Raw genomic sequence first — 25,090 nt, forward strand, 5'->3', positions numbered from 1 at the left:
TAATGCTCTTCATTAGAATAAATAAAATAAATTGACTGAAGCTTTATAAAAACTGTGTAACATTTAAAATCTAAAATGTCAATTTTTTTTCTTGTTACAATTTAGGTTTCTTCAGGCAGTTTCCACCTACATCACATCATTCATTGTCATTCTTTTTGGATATTATAGAAATCCATGTGGGTTTGGGTTAGCTTTATGCAAAGCTCAGTGAAGGGGAAAAAAAAAAGGCAGACTTGAATAGGGCTGAGTAGAGTCTAAGATTTTCTGGTGGCTGTGTTTTGCTATCCTGCAAGCGTACATTTATTGTCCTTTAACACAGGCAAGTTTAAAGGAATCAAGGCAGAAAATGACTCTTCCATACACAGCTCAACTAAAAACAATAAAAATTAATAATTTTCATTGTTTTTAAATGAGATGGATGTATGATCGGCACCCTAGCAGAGACGATAAAGAGGCTTTTTTGAGTAGCATTTATTTTTGGTTTAAGAATGTTCATTACAAAATCCAATGCTATCTCACAGTATGCTCTAAAACAGACAGGGGAATATGAGAAAACTGCAACAGCTGTGGCAGGGAGTAGCATGTAATGATTTTGATGTTGTCATTTGAAGAAATGGGCTCCAGGAGATAGATATAGGTTAGAGAATGCCCTAGGATGCTATGTACATGCCAGTTATGTCCCGTGCAGTATATGGATCATCTTGAAATTTAAAAATGTCTAAGTTTAAGCATGCTTTGTAAAACCTGAGGATTGAAGAAATTTTACAGTGAAATTTAGGGAAAATTCTTGTGTGGCTTGAATCTAGAGCTCTTCAATTTGTTTCAGTCTTGTTTGTTTTTGTTTGCCTCATTGAGAGATAAGCCTTGTAATTAGCTGGAAAAGTTGACCGATTTCCACTGTGCTCCCTTGCTCTGATTTTCCTCCATGTCCTTTGTCTTGTGTGAAGAGATTTCAGGTTTGTGTTTTATTTTAAGAGGAACTATAGGTAAATCTAAAGCTAGTAGACAACAAGGCACCATTTTAACAGTAGCAGTGAACTAAATATTTCCTGTAATTTGCGTATCTTAAAATATGCTATAGCAACTCCAGGCATCAATGATCATGCATTTGCTGATTGGAATTGCAAAGAGAATGAAAAACGTAAGGAAACTACAAACATTTTTGAAACATATAGCTATGTCAAATTAGCGTTTCTATTATTGCACACAGTATTTACAGACTAGCAGTTGTCACTTCACAAAAAATCTTAAGATCATATTCTGCCTGTCAGCAGTCTGGCAAAGATTCAGATATTAACTGCAACACGTTCTGACAGTAAACACATAGTGAAATGTGTGAGACTATAATGTAAGTAGATAAGCTTTTCTTTTTTAGATGATTTTTTTGCTCCCTCACTGTCAATAGAAAAGCCAGTAATTCACACACACAAATGGGTTTCTGTGAGTCATAAAAACTGGGTTGGGTAGGAGCAGACACACAGTAGCTGCAGGCACAGCCCCCAGGGCACTGGATCCCAAGAGCCCAAGGCTGTGATGGGCAGGGAGACACAGCTGGACCAGCAGATGTGATTGCTTGACAAGCTGAATTTGCCTCTATCCAAAAACGTAGGGCCACAAGGAGATGTGAAGCTCCAATTCTGCTTAACACAAAGGAAGGTTGACTCAACCTAAAACTCCACCACTTGCATGGTGGGCAGAATACCTGTGTCCCAGTTTGTTTGTTTGATTGTTGTCATGTGGGTTGTTGGGGGAATTGTTTGTTTGTTTTTGGTTTTAATTATTTGTGTGTGTTGTTATTTTTGTTTGTTTTCCCAAGGAGATGATGACCTATATAACCTGTTAAGCTAATTTTAGAAGTAGCAATATCGATAACACTTAGGCAGAACTTGTTGTCTTACTTTATCATTACCAAAATGCATCATCAGTTTTGTTTTGTAGAAAGAAAGGCTGAAGAATGTAACAATTTCTCCAAACTCATGCCAAATTTGCTGCGGTGTCCTTTCCACCTTCTCTTTAGACCAGTACCATATTCATTTGGCTCTGTGTCCTTCTTGTCAACAAAGAAAGCCACACCTGTTTATAAGGAGTGCCAGAAAGGATGCTATGATATGATTTTCTTTGGGATTTTTTGCTTATTTTCAACTATTTTTAAAAATTCATTTCTGTTTAGTAGGTATGTTTGCAGTTATTTAGGCATTTTGCAGATATATTCAGCCAGAAACACATGAGGAGTATATAAACAAGATTTTTTTGTTTACCAGGCTGATGAAAGATGATTTCACTGTGAGAGCAGAGCCCTATTTCTTCCAATGTGGCATGTATTAGGGGAATGGCTCAGATTAGGCCAGGTACTGAAAGCAATATGATAATGCTGGAGAAGCAGAATATTACCATGTGAGGGAGGTGGAAGGGCTGAGTTTTTGCACCTCAACTGCTTGTTACATCTAACCTCTTCAGAAACAGCTGGACTCTACACTGTGCTGTGTGTGGACATCCTCAGCTCCACCAACACCGAGGGCTTCACCTGGCAGAGGAAGCTTTTGTGAAATAGGAGAGTGTGAATTGAAATAGCTCTTCCACACTGCCTTTCACAATGGACTTTTTTTTTCCTTTTTTTTTTTTTTCAATGAGTGCCTTGCTGCAGTCTAACTTAGTTCACTTCAAAGTGGACTAAACAAAAAGGTTACTCTTCAGGCAGAAAGACTGTTCACATAGGAAACTATTGTGGAATAGCTATTCTTGGCTTTTTCTGAGTGTGGGGGAAAAGTCATTAGTCCCTTAGAAACCTGGCTGCTTGGAATATGGAGAGGATGGATTCACTAGTGCTGGTTCACCACCATGCAAAAGTAGCCATGTAGCCCGATCTCTGGCTTTACATGCCTGTGATACACCATGTCAACATCCAGACAGTTCATGCTATTTATTTTTCCTCCTGAGGGAAAATTGTTGTTTCTTGTCCAAACAAATATATTTCATCCTTGTTTGGTTATCTTCTGCAAATATTGGTTTGTCTCTTGCATTAAGTATTCTCTTGTTTGTTTTCCTTTTCCTTGTAACGGTGACAGTGGTGAACATTTAACAGCACCATAAAACGCTGAGTACTTTCAGTTGAAGTTCTCAAAAAATTTCAAGTTACAGACAGAGAAATTGAAGCACGGCACAATTTATTCGAAGCTACACTTTGAGCCTGCTTGCAGGCCCTTATTGCCTTAAACTCAATCCTGCATCCTGTCCAGTGAGTCATTCCAGCCTGGGGACAATCAGACCTCTCTACCTAGAGGAACATTCTTGCTTTTCGAAGGAGGTGTTGGCTCTACTAGTAGTAACCAGCAGATGCTGCTGAAGAGCATCAGTACTAAACCTACTCTCACCACTTTTGTTGTCACTCTTGGTGCTGAAAGGGATACCATTTAGTCCTGTTTTGCTGTTGCAAATACGAGGTGAAACTGTCTGATATTTGGATAAGGGGAGAAGTAAGGCTGTCACTGTTAATATGAAGGTGCAGAATTTGGAGGTGAATTCTCCCTGCCCTGCTACCACCCTTAATTTGGTTTAGCGCTTTGGTTGCAGAGTCTCACACTGCAGAAAGTTTATTTTTCCATGAAGAAGAATTTTGCAGCCTGATATATTTCTGTAGTAAGACAATGTTTCTGAAGTTCACTCTTTCTTTTATGTGATCTGAGTTAATTGCTAAGTAATCATATATTCCTAGTTCACAACAAGGAACTCTCTGTCAACTCCTTTCAAATGGCTGCGGACTTGTACACTCTATTAATTTTTACTTAGCTAAATAATTTTTCTCATCTTCCCTATTAAATCAGCCCCCTGAAAATAGATTTTACTTTTTTTCTGGCTTACTTTTGTATGACACCACCATTTAAAGAAAACATTCCTAGACACCAAAGGAGAGGGAATGTTGTTTCCCTGTGCCATTACAAGATACCATTGTGTAACATGGCTCCAAATCACATCACTGAAGTGCTCATTTACACATTGGCTTTTAATAGTAATGATCCTTTCCCCGGCAAATTTCTAATAATGTCTTTCTCCTAGAACTGTATACCCTTCTATTTGCTACTACAACAGATAGCAATGAGCATTACGGTATAGTGTATAAATGTATTTAGGAAATACTACTGTCTTCCCCTTGCTATTACCATTTTTTTTTTCTGGTTCCGAGTGTCTGTCTAGTGTCTACCAGTTTCTTCTAGATCCCTCGCAGTTCATTAGGGGATTGCTCAATTTATTAGGAACCAATCATGCATTCATACCTTCTTCCATCTGAAGTGCACTTTTAAATGTTAGACTACACACTAATCAAGTTGAACATAATGAGAGCACGTTCACATTGTTAAGGTAAATGACCCAATGCATTTATAGTGAAGACATATTTGAACTATAGTCTGAGCTTTTCGTTGCAATATTGAACATTCTGGACAACTCTGAATTGTGTTGTTTTGTGGCAGCCTTGCAAATATGTGATTACTATTACGATGCTGGCAGAACTCTGGACATTTCATTGCTTATTTGTGATAAATTTCTAAATGCTATTAACTGTGTAAATTCCTTCCTATAAATTAGACTGATAATGCATGAATGGGATGTGCACCTTTACATACATATATCTTTACACTTTCATACAGTAGTGAATGATATGTCAGGCTGAGCTTGATACTACATGCCCATTCTCAGGGAAGGCAGTAGATATTTATTGTCCACTTCAGTGTTAATGATGAGAGGCAGTAAATGCATAAAAACTTTTTCTTTTGCATGCTTAATGGGGCATGTTCTAGGATTTGGACATTTTACTCTTTTTAATTCCCCAGAAGGGGAAAGAAGTTCTTTGACATAGTTTTAAAAATTATATAGGAGAACCTGAATTCCATTTGTGCTGTGTGAGACATTCTGTTCTAGGACCTCTGCGTGAGAAAAAGACCATTTTACATAAGTGAATTGTTCTGATTAGGTTTGTACAGAGCAAGCAGGATTGGGCTTCAGCTTTGCAAAAAGATGCCCATTCTCCTGAGGATAAATGCACAGATAAATGAAGGTAGTAAAGCATGTGCAAGGTGATCTAGTGAACCCAGGTAATGATAGCAGTGAATATGAGTAGACATCAGTGGCCATAATATGTTCCCAAGGTCCTGGTGTCATTTGGTTTCTGGACCAGCATGTACAGGCTGCTCTGGCTGTGTTCATTGTGCAGGTGAAGCAGAGCTTGCTGTTCTCACCACGACTTCCTTCTGGTGAGCAGGAGAGTTCCCAGAGCCATGGAATTCTTTGGCCTGCTGCTTCTTCATAACGTGATTTATAACCAAACATTTCATTGCCTAATGTCGACAGACTTACATATACCTCTAGGAAAACACATGCGAGCATGTGAGTCAGCTGATGATCACCTATCTTTTTGCTGTTCCTTCTGACTGGTGTGGGGCACAACTTTCCATATTCTGAAGTAAAAGTTTCCATGACAGTTACTTTAATGTATGTACCACTCCCAGAACTATATCTATACTGGAGACCTGTTATTGCTGTTATTATGAATTTCTGTGCATCAGCTGAGTCTCTCAGCATGACACTGAGGTGGGCTTTTAAAGCCACTCTTCCTGTTTTTGAAGCTATAGTTTAATTTCAGTGTAAAATTCTAGACTAATTATGTCTTCTCTAAAGTTACATGGGCAATTGCACATTAAAGAAAAAAATATGGCCTAAGCTTTGCCAGCTTTTTTCAGGTCAGGGAAGATGATGAAAGAAACAGGCGCAATTCCTGGAACAATCCAAGGCCTGTGCCCAAAGTCTGTAAGCCACGCTTCTCAGGGCAAACGTATTCTCCTGCTTCGGTCCCCACATCTTCCACCTCGGGATGTCTAGAGAGCAGTATTGTACTACTTATGGCAACAGCAATACAGTAAGAAAATATTCACTCTAAAATCAGCATTTTACTGTTAAGAGCACAGTGGCCAAATGTTTACGCTGGGTTGTTTTTTATGTTTTGTACTCTTTGTATCTCTTACTTATCTCTCCTTATTTTATTACATTTTACTTTATAATTTTGTTTTTGCAAGTACTGCAATTTACAAGATAATACCAATGGTTTTCATTATTTTGGCTCTACGACTTATGTTCCTAACATAAAGTTAGCAGTGAAAAATGGGCACCATGCCCAAACTTTCAGAGATATTTATATGTCTGTAAAATCCAAACTGGAAAAGGCAAACGGAAAATTTGCTTTTTTTGCAATTGAAACAAGTTTAACATCTTGCTGAAAGTGCTGGAAAGCCAAACCCAATTTGCAGTCAGCAAGAAGAGAGGCACATGTAAACTGAGATGTGAACTTTGCACATTAGTAAATATTAGCTTACTCAGCTGAGGTGAAAGGATTTGTGCAGCAAAGGAAAATAATTTCATCTGTGATATTTTTCCAAGAGAAAGGCAGAATACATTACCTGGCAGCACTTCGTCTCCCTGTTACAGATAAGTCAGTGGTATACGCTGTGTGAGCCCCTGCAGGGTGTCAATGAGCCAGACTTTCATGTGGTTTTTGGCGACTGGCTGAGATTGAAGGATGCTTTCAAATATGAGGCTGTGCTGCCTTTTTGTCTGATCCCTTGGCCACAGGTCAGAGAAAATCCTAGTTAGAGAAGCGCTACTTCTGATTACCATATGGCATTGTTATGGCAGGACAGGTACATTTTCTAGTGCCTCTAATTTTTTAAGTAGGAGAACAGCAAGCTTCATGGTTTTACTGAAGATAATACTGCACAGTCTGATGCGTTTCTTTTCTCTGGTATTTTGTCTGTGTTTTCCTTTCTCAAGTTCTGCACAGTGCTGTTGGCAGTTTTCTCACTGTTAATGTTCTAGTAAAATTACAGCTGTTGCTTTTAAAAAAGAGAAATGAGTACAATGAAAAAATTTGAGAAGCATTTAAGTTCCAACATATAATCTCAAACATACATCAAGAATCTCAACCCTCGCAGACCTATTTAATTTTTCATCCAAATATAAATGTCAACTGTTAAGGCCAAGATTTTCTAACAGCATTTTTAGTGAAAAATTATTTTCTAACTAAAGAGACTATTTTGATTCAAAGGTTCTGCCACTCCACCCCAATTACTTTGGTGGAAAACTGAGATATTTACATTTGAATTTGCTACCAGAGTAACTGTAGCTGCGATGCCTTGTTCTCCTTTGTGGTTCCTTGCTGACTTTTACCATGTGCTGCCATGCCACCTTGACTTCAACAGAAGACAAAATCCAAACAGAGATCCTGGTTTGGGGAAAGAATGGTAATGAGATGGAACTTCACAGCAGTGATATTCTGTTTCTAAGGCAACATTTCCAAAATGCAGTGTATGCTCAAGTCTAACATTGTATTCCTTGTCTCCGCCATGGGGCCCTTCTGTTGTAACTACTTCCCACGTTGGTCCTTCTCACTATATCTACTTTTTCTTAGAGTCCAATGGCCTGTATTTTTCTAAATGGATGCTGACTTTTTGGAATTTTTGTTAGTTGGATTTAACTTTATTTAGTATTTGGGCTTCAGTGCAGTTTTCTGTCATCATGGTGTCCTCTGGAGTTGGGAGCACCTGATGCAAATTAAACCACCCTACCCTGACCTCTGACATTGCTGCAGAGTCTCTAAAGACTCCTATGAACTGTTAAGTGCAAGGCTTTATTTTTGCAGGATCTGTTTTGGCAAGTACTCTGGCAACCACAACACCCACAGAGGACCCAGTCACGTTCTGTATTCTTGCTGGATATTGGTTGTCCTGAAGTCTGTGAGTTCAGGTTGGCATCTGTGAAAAATGCCAGAGGGTCCCTCTGTAAGGACACAAGGAACCATTTCAAACACAGGGGTTGCAGGAGCTTTACTAGTTGACAGAGGGTCTTTAGCCATCCCAGCCTTAATCTGCAATAGCTTGGCACAGTTTGCTTCTGCAAGCAAGGGCTTATTCCCACACCAGTAAAATCACCACCTCCGAGGCACCCTGTAACTTAGGTCTGTGCTTCTGGATTTCTCTTCACTCTCCAAACCTTTTCTCTCAACCCCTTTAAATAAGAAATCTCTGCCATTTGACTTGCCCTCCTTCCTAGTACTCTTTTTGCTGACTGGCAGGAATGGCAGACTCCTCCATCTGTTCAGTTCTTTCCAGACCGAACTCTTTCTAGATTGTCAGCAGAGTGTGCATTTGTGGAAAAACTGTCTGTCTCCTGAGCACTATAATATCAAGCTATAACAAGGATCAGGCTGAGCTGGTGGATGGCTGCTCCCTTTCTCTTCCCCTGCACACCCAGGGGAAAAAGAAAAAGCAAACTGGAAACACCCATCCCTTGCAGGGATGCATGTGACAAGCAGAAGGGAGGAATGTATACAAGCTGTCCACATATGCAGTGTGCATGTACCCACATCCTGCTTCACTCTGCTTTTCTTGCCCAGTCTTGTCCCCAAACATATGTTGTACTTGCCAGTCTTGGCCTAGAGCTGGGCAGGAGTCAACAAGCCAAAGTACTTGCACAGCAAACCCGAAGGCTGTTCTGCAGGATGCTGTCCAATGTGACCTGGTTACAGCCTTTGTCTCTGATCTACCACGTCCTTCTCATGTCATTCCCAAAGGTGCTTTCTTTCTGCTCAGAGGCTATGAGACTTTGGCAGAGAAAACTGAAATTCCACTTACCTGACGCCATGGCCCAAATTTCTATGTAGGAAGTCCAAGACTAAATGAGCTAGATGATGGGTGTTGCAGATACTGGGGTTGGGATGCAGACAGATGTGTGCCATTACACATACATGCAGTTTTTTCTGTGTTCTAAGCAAGTATGCTGTGCTGCCAGGTAATGCTTGTAATGAGAAAACTGCTAGCAGAGCCTGAAGGCAGAAGAGAGAGAGGTCCTCACCCTCTTCCCTTCCCTCTGCCTCTTTCTCTCCTCTTGCAGTACACATCCAGGCACTGCTGCACCCACCCATGAACGTGAGATGCAAGTTAGACCCATGAGGCTGCAACTTAGACCCATGCATTACAACCGAGGCCAAGTTCTAAATCTTAGTGCCTCTAAAGAGAGATGTTGCATATCATCTTTACTACCAAAGGGTTCACACTGGAAGGAAATGAACTTGTACTGGCAACAAGGATTAACTCACAGTGGATTTTTTTTGAAAAGCAAAATACTTGTCCATGACTGTATGTGTCTGTATATCCACCTCTACTCTCATTTTTATTTTACTTCAATTAGTATTTCCTCAGTTTCACAGTCTTGCTGTTTTCACTGTTTCTTTAACCCTTTCATTGTGTTATTTCCCAAGAAAAAATTTTCCTTAACAGGTGGAGGTCAAAGTCTTGTTTCTAAGCATCTTTGCTGGGAGCTGTCAGTGCTCCAGATTAGAAGTTTGTAGTCTAAGCCTATGTTTACTAGTGCTGAGCTTCCTAATGGGGTTGGAGATCTTTCATCAGTACATCCATAGGTTCTATTGAGAAGGGAGAAAATAAGAATTCATTTACGTTCCTTTTAAACACACCATGGACTTTCTGTAGTTCCCCACACTCCTTTTCCCTTCATTTGCACTTGAGGCAGCTCTCCTGCATGGTATCATTGCTGGACCTGACAGCTCCATTGAAGGGGGATGACAGTGTTGTAGGGCATGATAAGTACAAAGTTCTTTGGCATAGAAAATCAGGCAGTAACATTACATTTGTCTCTCTACTTGATTAATAGGATACACTTGTTGCTGGATGAGTGCTTTGTCCTGAAAGATCCAGCTGGCTCCTGGCCTGCATTTATATCACTCTTGTGGTGACTAACTGCGCATTTTTAATGCTTAATAAAAATGTTTGTTTGTTATACAGGCTGTGTAAGATTAATGATACTCATACTTTTTCTGATGATGCTTAACTACTCCAGTTTTGCATGTGAGGTATTGTCATCTTTTAGCACTTTTCACTGCTTTGGTTTAATAATTTGATAGTTTTAAACATTCTTTTGGATATTTCCTGTTTGATGATATTAAAGAGTTTTTCCTTATAATCTGAGAGGACAATTTTCTTCTCAATGGTCTGTAAGGAGGCCCTGGCAGAGGACTTCTGGTAGATTGTCCTTCTATATTCCTATGTTGTCTTGTCTAGAAAATGTCTATGTTTTGTACATTTTGGTAGAGAAAACTGTCATCTAGTTTCTTTCACTTTTCAGAAGTAACACTGAAAATTTGAAGATTTGCTGCTAGCATTTTCTAGGCTAATCTGCATCGGGTAAGCCGAGGCCATGATAATAGTGTGATTACTCAAGGTAGTTCCAGCTGAGTTGGTATGAGACAGTGAATCCTTACAGTACCCAGTGAGTCCTCAGAACAACACAGTAAAGGTTGCCCAACTAGCCAGGTTAGCTGGGTTGTCCTAGTTTTGTAATCAACTAGGCCAACATTAATTCTGCAGTCTCTGCATCATGCTCAATTGTGTGGTATAAGCATGCCTTCTAGCACCTTATTTTCCTACTTGTTACCCTTCCTTTGTCAATTTTATTAACAGAAACAGATGCAATGTTGCATGCATTCAGGGGGAAAAAAAACCCACAACAAAACAAACAACAACAAAGCAAACAAACAGCAAAAAACACCCCAAAACAAACAAACAGAAAAACAACTAGCAATTGTTATGCCAGACCACTTACCAAGCCAGAACTATGAAGGAAAATAATTTGTAAATGGAAGCTGGTTGCAATCTCAGCTCAAAGGTGCTGCCATCTGTCAGAATGAAATAGTTGTGTTTATGTAGAACCCTACACCCAAGGATCTCAATGTTAAGACTACTAAACCACATAGCATCCCAGTGAGGGACCTAATAATAGCATATCTGTTATGTAGATGGAGGAGATAAAACTAAGTTAAATGACTTGCCCAACAAATCACTATCTGTTACTGGTAAGAACAAGAATTGAACTAATTGACACCATCTTTCAGAGCCTGTTTTAATCCCAAGAAAATTCTGCTTCCTCATCCACAACTGTTTCACTCACAGCTTATTTTAACATGTGCTATACGAACAGCCAGATAACTGTAATGTGTCTGAATTATGTAGTGTTTTCCAATAAAAAAAACCCCACATCTGACATATTAAGCTTATTCATTTTTTATGTCTGGCTTCTCCAGTTCATAGGCTCATCTAAATGATAAGGCATTATGTAGCCCTATATTTTACTTTTCGTTTGGAGATTTCTAGAGAGCAATTTTTTTCATTCTCCACCACCTCACCAGATTATAATTTTACCCACTACACAAGCTAACTTCATAGCTCATTTCTGCCATTGATATGGCTATTTTCTACAATGTGAATGAAGTACCTGGTGCGATAAATATTGAAGTGTATCTACAGTTTCATTTTCACATACAATTGACACTTTTCAAAGAATAAAACCATTGCTGCAGTATTTACTAAGTGTCCCTATTTTAATTCTGATCTTCTTGAATAGTATTTCAACACAGGAAGCAATTCAACATCATTTCTCTTCATTTATGACCATGTTATATTATTTCAACATAATCATGCAGTAGTAGAATGAGTTATGTTTATGGCATACTATTCATATTGGAAAATGTGTGTATAGATATTGCAATAATTCTGATATTACATTTTGCTACCTTTTCAGTGACAGAAAAATGCGGTATTCTGCTATGCTGAGTTACAAATGCTATACAATGTAATCTTGCTGAAATGCCTGTTTGCATTTTAGTTTTGCAGTGTTAGTAATTCTTCAGTGTTACCAAGAAATTAAGATGCGTATCAAGTCTGTGTATTCTTAGATGTTGTGTATTTCCACTTTTTAACTTTGTCTTTTAATTTGCTTTCTGTCATATTAACTTGGTCTATTAAAAATACACAAGTACTGTGATTTACATCAGTGTTTGAACTCTCCTAACAGTTTAACATAATCTTTCTTTCATTGCTTAATACAGAGGTATTTCTGCACCCTGTCTTTGCAAATAGGTTGTCTTCATATTACTGAGAGTGTTTGCTTGCAGTATTTTGTAGCTGTCTTTCTAGAGAAAGTGGAATCAATTATGTTGGTTAGAAAAGCTTAAGTTGGGAAAGAGGTCCTTCTGTCCGCCCAAGTCATCAAACTATCAGAAAATGCTGCAATGGCCCAAGTGCCTTGCAATTACTACACAATACCTACTGTAGCATTCCCTGCATTTCAGTGGTCCTGACTCTTTTCCATCACTTTGTTTTGCACCACTTAAGATGTAGAAGAATTGGTGGAGTCACTGCTGAGTAATACTGGGGGGGGGGGGGGGGGGCAGGAAAAGGATGTAAGGATGTAAAAAGTCAGGACAAAAATCTTTATACCACATGCACAGCCTCTGAGTAATTCAATTAGCTCAATTAATGATGAATGGTAACTCTTCAATGCTGTCAATTCTCATAGAATTTTTGACATCTTCTTTACCTATCCATGATCAAATCTAGACATGTTTTTTTAGGAGAGAAAATCACTTTTTTTAATGCAGTATAACTATCACTCATTGTCATAAATGTGAAAAGTTAAATGACTATTTTCCTGGTATAAACTATTAGTTTTATAATCTGCATTTCAAGAGGGGGAGAGAGATAATTGCAGTTACAGGGATTTTTAGCACACTGGTTATTCAATTTTGAATTGTTGGACATGAGCAGAAAATACTGTGATACACAAGTTTGTGGATGTTTTTTTTTCTGCCTTTATGCTAAAGACAAATTTAAAAATAGAATCATAGAACAGTTTGGGTTGGAACAGACCTTCAAAGGTCGTCTAGTCCAATCCCCCTCCAATGGGCAGGGACATCTTCAACTAGATCAGGTTGCTCAGAGCCCAAATAAGAGCTATTATTTGTGTACATCCCACAGTTCTGCAGTGCCATGGTTGAGCCAGGTAAAATTAATTTCAGAAATTCCTGCACATGTTTGCTGAAGAAAAGAAAAAGCATAAGTAAATGGAAAAACAGTGGACGAGGAGGATAAGTGTCAATGGCAAAGAAATATGTAACTACTAGAATCTGTAAGTCCTGGCTGTGAAAAATGAGTTGAAGACCTCACTTAACTTTATGGGGTTTGGAGAACTTTCAGTATCTACAGAGCAAACATGGCAGAAAAGGCAAAAAAACAAAAGACATTTTCCAGATGGAGTTAGACTTTCAGTCCCTCTGTGCCTACATCCTAGTGAGGAAACTTATTCTTCTGCCTCCTGTACTGCACAGCTTAGCATTGTGAAAAACAGAAAAGGAGATTTCTTTTTTAACACTGTAGTCTGGCATCTCTTCTCTAAATGAACTTGAAGGCAGAGCAGTTAAAAGAGATTGTGCTAAACATACACCAGGAATATTTGTTTGTTGTTGGTTTTTTTCCCCCGAGGTTTGAAACAATGGAAACTAAAAATACGCTAAAAACTGTAGAAATGTTTCAAGTTATGTTTGTGGTAACCCCTTCTCATTATTAATAATGGGATATTACAGATGAGTAATGAGTAACATCACAAATGATTTCAGTTAATTGTATCTGACCCTGTTAATTTTGGTCTGGGAGAGGGGAAGAATTAACTTAAATTTCTACCCCAAACCTGACATTTAGGCTCTGGAGCAGTTGGTGTTGGAGTACTTGGGTCAGATAGATCTCATGGGTTGTCTCCTGGGAGGACTTGTGTTCAAAGCGAAACACCTGCTTGGATATTTATAGGCTTGAGGCACTGACTTAATATTTGCTGTAAGAGCATCTACTCTGTTGGCAGGTGTTCTAGAAAATCCTTGGAAGAGAAAACTGAGAGAAATTACACTTCTTTGGGCTGTTAAAAGTAATTAATTTCACTGATGATCTTAATGTTCCTGATACTAAAGCCTGTTCTTCCATTTAGCTTCATGCTCTAGTCCAGCAATGCCTTGACTACAACCATCAGTAAAATTTTTAATAGCTTCTAGTTGATGTTATTGATTTAAGAACATCCTAATATGGAGTTTGTCTCCACTTTTGTCATTAGGATTTTCTTAGGATTTTTAGTGGTGTAAGAACCAGCCTTCGAATTAGTCTGCGATATGCATTGTAATGCTGAGTACTTGGGATTTCAGAGAGAGTCATGGGATATATGTCCTTGCTCTGGACTGTAGAGTTTGAGAAGAAATTAAAAACCTTCAGAAGAAAAACAATTCACCATAAAACCCACTAGTTCCTTGTAAATCAGAGGTAGACTGTGGGAGCTTTAGCTTGCACATTATCTCTGAGGCCTCTGGTTCCTCACCTGCTGTCTGTGGAATTGTTTTTACAAGAAAACCTCAGAGGGAAAATTTTAGCATAAAAGGGGCATGTGGGAAAACTGATGCAACCTCAGAGCGTAGTAGGATTTCTGTGGGTTCCCAATTGGTAACTGTGGAGATTTCTGTTATGGGCTTTCTTCATGGTCCTTGGATTGCAGAGAGCTCCCACCTGATGTGGACACAGAGTCACAAAGCTGTGAAGACAGCTGATGTTTGTTCTTTGAAAGAGGAAGACCTATGTGCAAAAGGAGAATCTCTGCAAGGGTAGAAGGGAGAGGTTTCTATATTTGCCATAGAAAATAAGTAAGATCTTCTAGTGATAAGTTCCTTGGTCATTCACAGAGGTGTTTATGCATTGTTGCACGTCCAAATAGTTGCCAGCATATCTGAGGAAAACAGTTCTACTATTGGAGTTTAAATGCACTGACCTAGACATGTGGACTCAAAGGGAAATGTAGGTTCCTATGGGTTCCACATTACTTTGCAGTTTATTTTATCACTACAGAATGGAGTTGTTGGAAACAAAAAGGAAGACCTAAAGTAAATTTAAACTAGGCAGACACTTGGACATTAAAAACAGCCAAAAGAATTGATTAATGTCAACTTCTTCCTGCAGTTTGGGCTTTTTTTTTTTTTAACATTTAAGTTCTGCTTAAAGTCTTGCTTTAGAAAGCCTCCCTGATGTGTGAAAAGGTTCCAAGAAGTGTTAAGCAGTAATAATAAGCCAAACCAATATCACTGCAGGGTGAGCAAAGGAAACAAGCAATGAATGCAGAGCCTCAGGGTGGGAAATGTCTTTTCAAACACTGTCCCTGACTTGCTATAACCTGCCCCTTGTCAAGCCAAGGACAATGTATTTCCAATCTAGTTTAAAAGGACTACATACACTGTTTGCTGACAGCAGTATAGTATTCTGCTGGTATTATTTTGTCAGAGTTTTGGTCAAATATTTTGGAACTGGCTGAATGAAAGGGAAAAATAGAGACGTTGCTGTTTCTTTCCCAAAAGCCCAATGGTCTGCTAAGGTTTGGGAACTTCAGGACTGGTTACGTTTTTGCTTGAAAGGCTTGAAGTGCAATATGTCCAGGAGCTCTAAGTCACCATTGTGCATGGGGTTAGTCTCCAAAATGATGGGGCAGATAGGAGATGGATCAAGGGAGGTGCCCTTAGTTTGTCTTTTGCAGTTATTTCAATTCTTATGAAATACACATATGTGTCTGAAGGAAAAGTGGCTAAGACTGACTAGGACTTTAGTGTAGCTACTTTAGGATGCTTGATTAAAATGTTGGTTGCTTGGATACACCTTTCTAAGAAATCTAGATGAGGAGAGATTATAATCTAATGGCATACTCTAGGCATATGCATTCAAATTAATCTTTTTTGGGGCTTCTACTGGGTTGTTTGTTATGTGAGCAGCAGGAGAAGACAAGAACTACAACTCTGTGAATTTAGATTTTACTTTTGTTTGTTTGTTTTTTAATTTGACTGCTACAGATTCAAGATTCCTTTGACAAGGTGAAACACTCAGCTTTCCCATAGATTGGGAAAATGTTGTTGTCCTAATTTGTGGGCTAAAAAACAAAGATCCAAGAAGTTAAGCTAGCTGCTGTTGTTAATCTCATTCAATATTGCGTGTGACAGAAGACAACTCATGAGGTCGGCTCTGTAAGTTTGAAGTAAAGCTCTGGTAGAGCACTCTCATGGCTGTGATATAATAAAACTGTCAGTGGTGCAGTGGAAGGTTAGAGGCAGCAAGCTGAATGAATAAAGCCATCAAACTCACAGGTAAATGAATAAGCAGGGTGATTTTTCAGTCTGGTACCAATTTAATATGTGGGTCAAAAGAGGAGGAATGGTGTAGAACATGAGCAGAAACCTGCATTTTGTGGGATGAAAGGGTAGATTGTTGCTGGCTTAGTGGCGCACCTGTAGTCTGGCGAAGAAGTTATCACATGTCTTGGAGAGGCTGAATGCTGGTATTTTTTCCTATGTGGAAGATATTCTAAATCTACAAATACGATTCGGTGAGAGGAGGCCAAATTTGGGCCTGTCAACTTTGACACATCCCTTAAAAGATTCCAAATGATAGAAATGGTGTGTAAGCGAGTTGTAACAAAGGAGAGGTTTTCAGCTCTTTTAACAGAGAGCTACATAATCACACTTTCTTGCAGAAGCATTCAGTGTGAAGATCTGTCAATAGAAATCTCAAACTGTGAATATACAATTGAGCTTTATTATCCCTTTGTAATTTTGTAACTACATAGGTATGACAGACAGAAACTGATTTTAAAAGAAATTCACAATTGTCAGTGTGTCACATGCATGAATCCCACTGCTGGAAGTTTTTCAGTAAATCAGCATCTTTGGGTAGGTGCGCCAAATGCCATATTTTAACAAAATGTTTTTGCTCATGGTAACACTCAAGCTTTTAATTTAAAGAGAATGAACATCCTTATATTTTGTTACAGCCTTGCACAGCAGACAGATGGTGCTCTGTCTGACACAGAGTAGACAAGAAATTACGCAGTTTTAAGTACCAGATAAAAGGTGCCGAGGGGACAGGGTATATGGGGAAACCTTCAGATAGAGCTTTTGCCAAGGCATCCCCAGGAGCCCACATAGGCAAATAAGCACTGTGCTGTAAAACAAGCATCGTGCATAAGACAACCCAGGTCTCCTCAGGTGGCCGTTGATGCTCCAGGTAGTACAGTGAAAGAGTACACAGAGGTCTCCAAACCTTTGCACACCAGCAGGACTATTTGTCTGCCTCTGTTCCTGAAGGATTTACTGTGCTACTTGGCAGGCCTGGAAACCTGCCACACACAGTACAGCAGGATATGGAAGCCTCTGGTGAAATTCATAGTTGTTTCATGAGAAGTGAAGAGAAGGGAGAGAAGTTGCCTGAGGGGGCCTTTTTTTTTTAAGGGTTCACTTTATTTTATATTAAAATTGATTTGTGATTAATTTGTTTCAGAGTTTTGGGGAGGATGTGTCGGCTATATTTCTTCTGCCAGATGAAAGGAGTTGTTTGTGGCTGTTGCATAGCAGACATGCTTTTCCTGCCTTGTGCCAAATCTTGGCTGTCACTCCCTGTGCCCATGCTCAGGCTCACGGGTTTCTATTTTTAGGGTGGTTAGGGTTTGAATTCCAAAGACAGGTAAAATGTGTCTGCCAAGTTGTGCATGTAACAAACATTTACTTCAACAGACACTACACTTTTCTGCAAGCTTGTTTCTCTGCCATATTTGTTAAATGCAGAGTTTACTAAAGGAAGCAACAATTCGGTTCCCTTAATCCTGTTTCTGACAGACCCACCTGCAAATCCTCCAGCAGAGCCATGCACCTGTGACTGAGCTGGCTGAGCAGCAAAGCAGACAGGGAGCTGAGATCAACTCCCTAAACAACTAGACCGCACTGACAGCTTGTTTGTATATTGAGTGACGTGTAGGATCTGCTTCAAAATCTCTCAATGGAATCGCCGCTCTGTGACAGTGACCGTAATGTACTTCAAATCAGTCCCCTCACAGGAGCAACAAAGGCCAAAAAATCCACCAGAAGTGTGCTTAACTTCAAAAAGAGAAACTCTGTGAAAACAGGGAAGCCTACTAAAAAGAAGCTAAGATGGGCTACTAAAGTAATTAAATCTTTCCAGGGAGCCAGAAGTTCACTGAGCTAAGGGCACAGCAGCAGAACATGCCCCATCCTTTGGGAAAGACTTTGGAAAGGGTAAAAGTAGACTGGCGTGGCGAATCAGCAAAGGAAAGAAAAGGTACCACAAATTGGAAGGATCATTCTGAAAATTGAAGTTGCATCCAAACAAACAAAATGTAAGAACAACTGTAAGCTAGAGACTTAATATAAGGCTCTAATTGGTCTAGCCAAAAGAGCTTAAGGAATACATAGTTTCAGGGATCAAAATTTCCACTAAACTTTTTTTTTATTCTGTCAGAAGAAACACCTGGTGGTGAGCATACAAAATGGCTACTCAGAGGATAAAGTCTTTAAGGGAAGCTAAACCCATTTTTTTAGTACTGATGTTTGCTGTGAATAAAACTGGGGCTGTTCCCACATAGAAATCTTCTTTTGTGAGGAGGGAGTGGCAACATCAGCAAAGGTCTGCCTAAAATTGAAGAGACCGAGGAAAGAATGACAGTACCAAAAGGCAGAATGAATAATAATAAACAGTAATAAACAGTTTCCACCCGAAAGCTCTGGAGGCTGAAACAGTTGGATGTCTCTGCCAGATCTCTTGGAGTTCCTTGAACAGCAAGACTTGGGTTTTCCAGAGGCTTTTGACAAAATCTCACACTGAGGACTTATACAGAAATTAAACAGACACAACATAGAAAAGGGTTGCCACATGGCTTAATAACTGGCCAAGAAATTGAGAAACAAGGTAAAAGTAACCAGCTGGTTCTTGCAATGGAGGAGAGGTCACCAGAGGAGTTCCACAGAGAGAATGATGCTGTTTAAAAATACATGTAAGATACATGAAAATAGGGGTGAACAACTGACAAAGTTAGGTGATGATGTGAAGTTCTTCAAGGCAGTAATGATGAGGATCTGTGAAGAACTGCTAAAGTGATTGTGTAATAAAATTACCCAGATGAAATTAATTGTAGGTAAATGTAAAGCACATGTACATTGGGAAAAACAAGCTTATTTCATGTAGAAGATGATGGGCTCTGAATTGACAGTCCACTGAAATGGTTTGGGATCTGGGGGTTACAGTAAATAGTTCAATGAAAACATCAATTCAGTGCTTAGCAGCAGTCAAAAAAGGCAAATAAATTGTTAGGAATTATTAGAGAAGGAACAGAAGCAAATGGAAACCATAATTATTCTACTCTATAAAGCTGTGGTTCACCTGGATGTTGAAAATTATGTGCAATTCCAGTCATATCATTGCAAAAATGCTGGATTGGAATTTGAAAAGGTGAAGAGAAGGGCAACAAGGATGACAAAAGCAGTGAACAGCTTCTGTATAGAAGCTGAGACTTGATAGCCATGAAAAGAGGCAACCTGAGCAGATGTATTAGAGGCCTAAAAAAATCACAACTGCTAGCAAGAGGGTAGATGTAGACTAACTATTTGCTGTCTCTTACAGTGCAAGAACACGTGAAGGGAATGGGTGAGAGAGGTTTAAAACAACAGAGGAGTTCATGTAGTAGGTAAAGCGCCTTTGCAACTCGTTTCCTAAGGCTGTAATGAACAGAAGCTTTCACGCTTTCCAGAGGAGAACAGCGCTTACTTCTGGAAAGCTGTTATATCACACGTATAGACAAACCAGAACCAACTCATAAAAATCTCCTGAGCTAAAAATGTTTGGAGATTATGAGAGTATAAGGGGGTGATATTATACGTGCTTGTGTTTGGTTTGGTTTGGTTTTCTTCTCAGGTGGCTGCTGCTGACCACATCCTAGCCTGGATGAATTCTTGCTCTGAACCAGTATGGCTGGTCATATACGTGTGTGTGTGTGTCATCACAGGTAAAAACACATGCAAGTTTTTCACATCTAGATAGTTGTGATTTATATCGCTAAATTAAATAATGTTTTTTCGTAGAAGGTCAAGTATCAGTACTAAAATTATAGTCTTAATAGTGAAGTAATACCATTACATTTTGTAATTATTGACTCTTACTGACTATTTTTCTATAAGCTGGCTTCTTATCACAAGATTCAGTGTTGGTTGTGGAGTCTAGACCTAGTGGTGTTCTGGCTGCAGGGGCAGTGTTGTAGTGGGCAGATTCAATTGGTGTTTCAACCATTCATTCATCCCCTTGCACAAGAACTTCAGGTTCAGTTCAGGTTCACTTCTTTTTACCTACTAATCACAGCTGAAATTAAGAGATCTAATTAGCCTAAAGTGCAAGAGTCCTTTCGTCTTTAATAGCAGACCTTGTGCCTGGCTACTATTTTGCACTGTCAGATTCTTTTATGCTTATATTTGAACTGGTCACTGTGAAATGTGTTTAGCATGGTTTCTCTGCTTTACATTGAGTTCTTTCCAAATCAGTGATTTTCTCTGTGTAGTTTTAATGTCTTTTTATACCTGGAAATATATATAGATTTTTTTTAAAAAAAAAATTTGTACATTTACCTGAATCCGTCTTAGTAACGTTTGAGGTGTTGTCTGTATTGTATTTGAAGTTATCAACAATTTTTTTGCTAATGGATAGTACTGAGAAACATATCAAATAACGTCTCATACTGCTCGGTTTCACTGTAGAGAATCAAAGTTCTGATACTGCATATATTAGTATACATTACATTTAGGTTGATTAGGAATCTTCTATGACATGATTTCATATGGAAATGCTGACTGCTCAGAAGTGTAATTTCTGCAATAGTGTATCAGTTTTATAAACTTCTGTTTGCCTTCAAGACATGTTGGTTTTGACGTTCTGATTTACAGGTTGGGTTATTTTCTTTCATATAGAAATGTTCTGCAAATGAGGGATTCTGTGATTTGACCAGTTCTATCTGAGCTGCACCTGAAGGGGAAAAAACTATCCTCAGATTTTTCTGAGTTCTCTCATTTTTAGGTGACTGTTAAAAAGATCATAAAGATGTTAATAATAGATTTATGATTGGATTGATCCAAGATAAAGGATAAATGATAAATATACTGCTCTTCCTAAGAAATGTAACAAGTCCATTACAGTTCCAGTTTGCCTGGTACTCCACTAAGGTGCAATCTATCTTACTTTTTGTTTGTTTGTTTGTTTTAAACAACATTCAGGCTCTGAACTGTCCTGATTTGATTAAATATACACAGATTGTTAGGCATTCTGGAAAGAAAACAGCTGCAAAGGAGCATGCTGCCCTGAAGTCAGGCTTATTTGGCAGGTTTCGTACTAACTTGATAGTAATTACGATCTCCATCAAGTGAGACAGGGAGTAAATAAGATATTTAACACTGTATGCTTTGGCTGTGAAAAGCTTTTCAACTTATGCTTTCAATTTCTGGATTTCAGTGTTATTAAAATATTTCTGTGGGTATATTTTAAAAGAAGTAATTGTATTTTTCTCCACACACAATATTTTTTCTGTCTCTCAGAGACATTTCTCTGTTTGCTGTCCGCTTCCCAGAGATGGATGTTCTAACCACCATATAGAGCAGGACCATAAATATCTTTTTCTAGCACTGGATTTACAGTTACAGTGTAGTGAAATGTAAAATCTCACTCATATAAGACACAATCTGTCTGCATCAGAAAATGACCCAGAACTTTCTACCCACAGTGAATGGATTCTACCCACAGTTTTTAATTTGAGATATGATGCATATATTCCAGATAATACAGGTCTTTATGTGTAGCTCTTTTATGTATAAATTGTTATTCCTCCTTACTAAACATTTCAGATTCTTGTATGATTTACGTAACATTAGTTTTTTAACATCTCTAGTCTAACTTGGTGAAGAGTTTCCCAAATATATATGTATAGACTATGTCAGTTCTCAGAGTAACCACTATGCCTGAACATCATCTAAATTCTGTAATACCATTTTCTTATGGTGACCCGCGAGCCACCAGAAGGAACGAAGTGTTCTCAGGCAGTGAGGATCTCAGCCACAAGATACCTAGGGTGTTGTAATTATCAGGGTATTATTGCTTCTAATATCTGGGGATACAACTCTCCTATAAGCCTGAAAGTATAAACTCTGAAGGGTAAAAGGTACCAAGAGAATAAATTTGACCATGTTCCACATAATTTTGCACCAGATTCAGTCAGGTTTGAAACTCCTGACAAAGCTTTTGTTGTTGTTGTTTAATTATCTTTTTTTTTTTTTTTTTTATTGTAATGCATTGCAAAACAGTCACGATCTTATTCCTAGGTTTCTGTTGTATGAATCTTAGCATTTACTAGATACATTTGCTACCTCTAACAGTAGATCTTGCATATCACGTTTCTTGTATATTTCCAAGGCACTCCTCCTTGGAGAGGAGAGTAAGACCAGTTTTCAGAATATTGGAGTCATGCCTCTAATTCAGTCAAGAGTGTGAATGTGATTTATGACTTAACAGAAAAGTGAAGGGCAGAATATGCACATGCTACAATAAAGTTTTTGGAGAACTCCAAATTTTGGCATCTGTGACAAGCTGCCACATGATTAAGAAATTAGGTTTGTGTTCCAGTCTGCTCTAAAACTGAGTGTGAACAGCTGCTGTAAATGGTAGCACTCCTAAATGTGTTTATTCCTGAGCTTGTTGGTACAGCAAGCTACTGTGCCATGTAGTGCAAACTTTGAACAACCTAAATATGGCAGAGCCACGGTCCCTGTGCACTCACCACTTACCTCAAAAAAGCCAGGCAACCACGTCTGCAGGGTTCTGGATCCCACACACCTAGGTTGTTTCTCTGGTGGAGGCAGCTCACATAAAGCTCTCTCTTCAAATATGCTGAAGTCTATAAAGTAGACAACGAGTAGATGAAGTCTGACATAGCAAAGAACAAAATTTAGGCTCTGAATTAAAGCTTCCAGCTTCTTTTTTCTGTCTTTTATTTCTTTTGTTTGTTTTGCCAACAAACTGAAGCACAACTCCGAAGTTGTCCTTCTCCTCGCCCCCAGTGTTGTTATGCAGCAGCTGTGTGCTGTGCTTTCACTTGCTGCAAGTAGCATGACAGCATTACCCTGTGCTTACTTGCAAGAGCAGACCACAGGGAGAGAGGAGCATGCAGGGTGCTTAGGAGCCCATTGTAGATGACAGCTCTACACTTCCATCTGCAGCTCTTTGCAAGCCCACATTCAACTGTTGCCATGACAGTTATCTTTTCAAATATGAATGGTCCCCTCATTTTATTCTCCTGCCTTGTGCCCACGAAGTTTGGCGGGATTTTTCTAGAAAAAGCACTCTCATCACAATTCCTGTACTGGCTGTTGCATGCTGCAGGCAGAAAGTGAGGAGGATGTAGGAAAGAAGTGAAGCAAACCACATCCAACATTTCTGAACTTATTTAAAAGAAAAAAGGGGAGGCAGGGTGGGAATACCATAAAATTTGGCAACTCAGTCAACCTGGCATAAGTATTTTTTCCAAGCTGATTTGCTTTTTGTTTAGACTTCCTATTTGGCTTGCCTTTGAACAAATTCAACTGCCATTTTCTATATGAGTGAGAACATTCTTAGTACTGTGGATCAAGCTGGCAAGAAGTGAGCAGTAGTGTGAGACCATCAGCAGGAATGTGGGAGAAAGCAGCAATTCGGGAAACCTGAAAGAGCGCATGTGAGGTTGGCAAAGGAGAATCAATGTTATAAAAAACATAGTAAAAATAATTCTGGTTGTAAGAGGTATTTCTGGGAGAAATGTGCTGTTGAGAGCATAGTTTATTTTTCTATACTTCAGTAGTTTCTGGTCTTTTGTGTGTTATCTTTGGGTTTTAAAGACAAGTTTCTTTTCTCAATGCATTTAGAAATATTCATCTTTGGATTGAGGTTGGAATTTTACCCATAGTTACAGAGAGCTGCATATTTAACATGTTTAGAAGCAAAGAGAAAAGCAGAATGTCAGTTCTTAGAATCTCATAATAGAGCTGGATCAAAAGGTCAATGTAAAAAGGAAAATTTTCATGGGAAATACCCCAAGAGTGGAAAATTTCCAAATGAAATTTCCAAATAGTTGTATGTGTTAGACATAAAAATAGATAAATAACATTTAATTAGCTTGTACATGAAGATGTTAGGGGAAATACGGTTACATTCTCACCAAATACGTATTAACATGCTTACTGGATTTAGCCTTAAAGTGTCAGGGTAACTCCATACTGCAAAACCCCCAGTGAATATCCTTGCATTAGCACTTAGTAGCAGAGAGACTTTGATCTGTCAGTTCCTAAAACTGAATGCAACATCCTTGAAGAAACTGTGCTGGCTCTGGCACTCTAGTTGCAAACTTGAAGTCAAGAGGAACATTTTCATTACCTTTAGCAAGGCCAGAATTTGTTCAGATAACCAATGAAAAAACAGAGTTGGAGTAGCAAAGTGATAGTTAATGAAGGGTACTCAAAAGGGTCAAGCTAAACACCACATCAGAAACAAGGGAAAAGGTGTCTTAGGCCATCTCAAGTCTGGTGTGCTGTTCACAATGCTGGTGTAGTCCTTTGGTATTTAGTGTGTCAGGGAGTATTAGTGTTGGGAATAATAGAGAACAAAAAAGGCAATCTAGAAAAAAAGAAGCTGTATATACAAGCTGGGACCCTAGTAGGATGCAGTCAGATTTCCTGAAGAGAAAGAGGTGTGTCAGGGATAAATAAAATGGGCTTACAGCTAAGATGAAAATCATAGAAAGGAGGGTGAGGGGAAAGGGTTCACTGTTCCCAAGGCAAACACACAACCTCATTCTGTAACTCCTTTTACAACAGGTCATTAATTGCCCATTAATCATACATACTGTAGGAAGTAAATATTCATGTTTTAGTGACCCAAGAATGCATATCACTGACTGAAACATTTTGCTTTCTAATGAGGGATTGACAGTATCATGTATAAGAGGAAAAAAAAAATATATCAGTGTTTGAATGAAAATGTTTTTGCAGGGAACACTTCACCACCCCAGTGACACATAGACTTCTCTTGACTTGGTCCTTTTATAGCTCCATGAAATCATCCTGTATTTGCCCAGTTAAATGTGTGGAGAAAAATTATATTGAACATTTTTACAAAATTCTCATCCATGCTACAGAAGGTACTCTGAGGTGTGATTAACGTGAGGTAAGATAGATCTGTTTTCGTCTGACCTGTTTTGTGCCATATTCTTTTCTAAGCATTAGGAAAATAAAGAGTATGTCATGATCTGGAACGGTATGCTTTACAGATGAATT

Source organism: Nesoenas mayeri, assembly GCF_963082525.1.
Source record: "Nesoenas mayeri genome assembly, chromosome: 6".
In the NCBI taxonomy this organism is placed as follows: Eukaryota; Metazoa; Chordata; class Aves; order Columbiformes; family Columbidae; genus Nesoenas; species Nesoenas mayeri.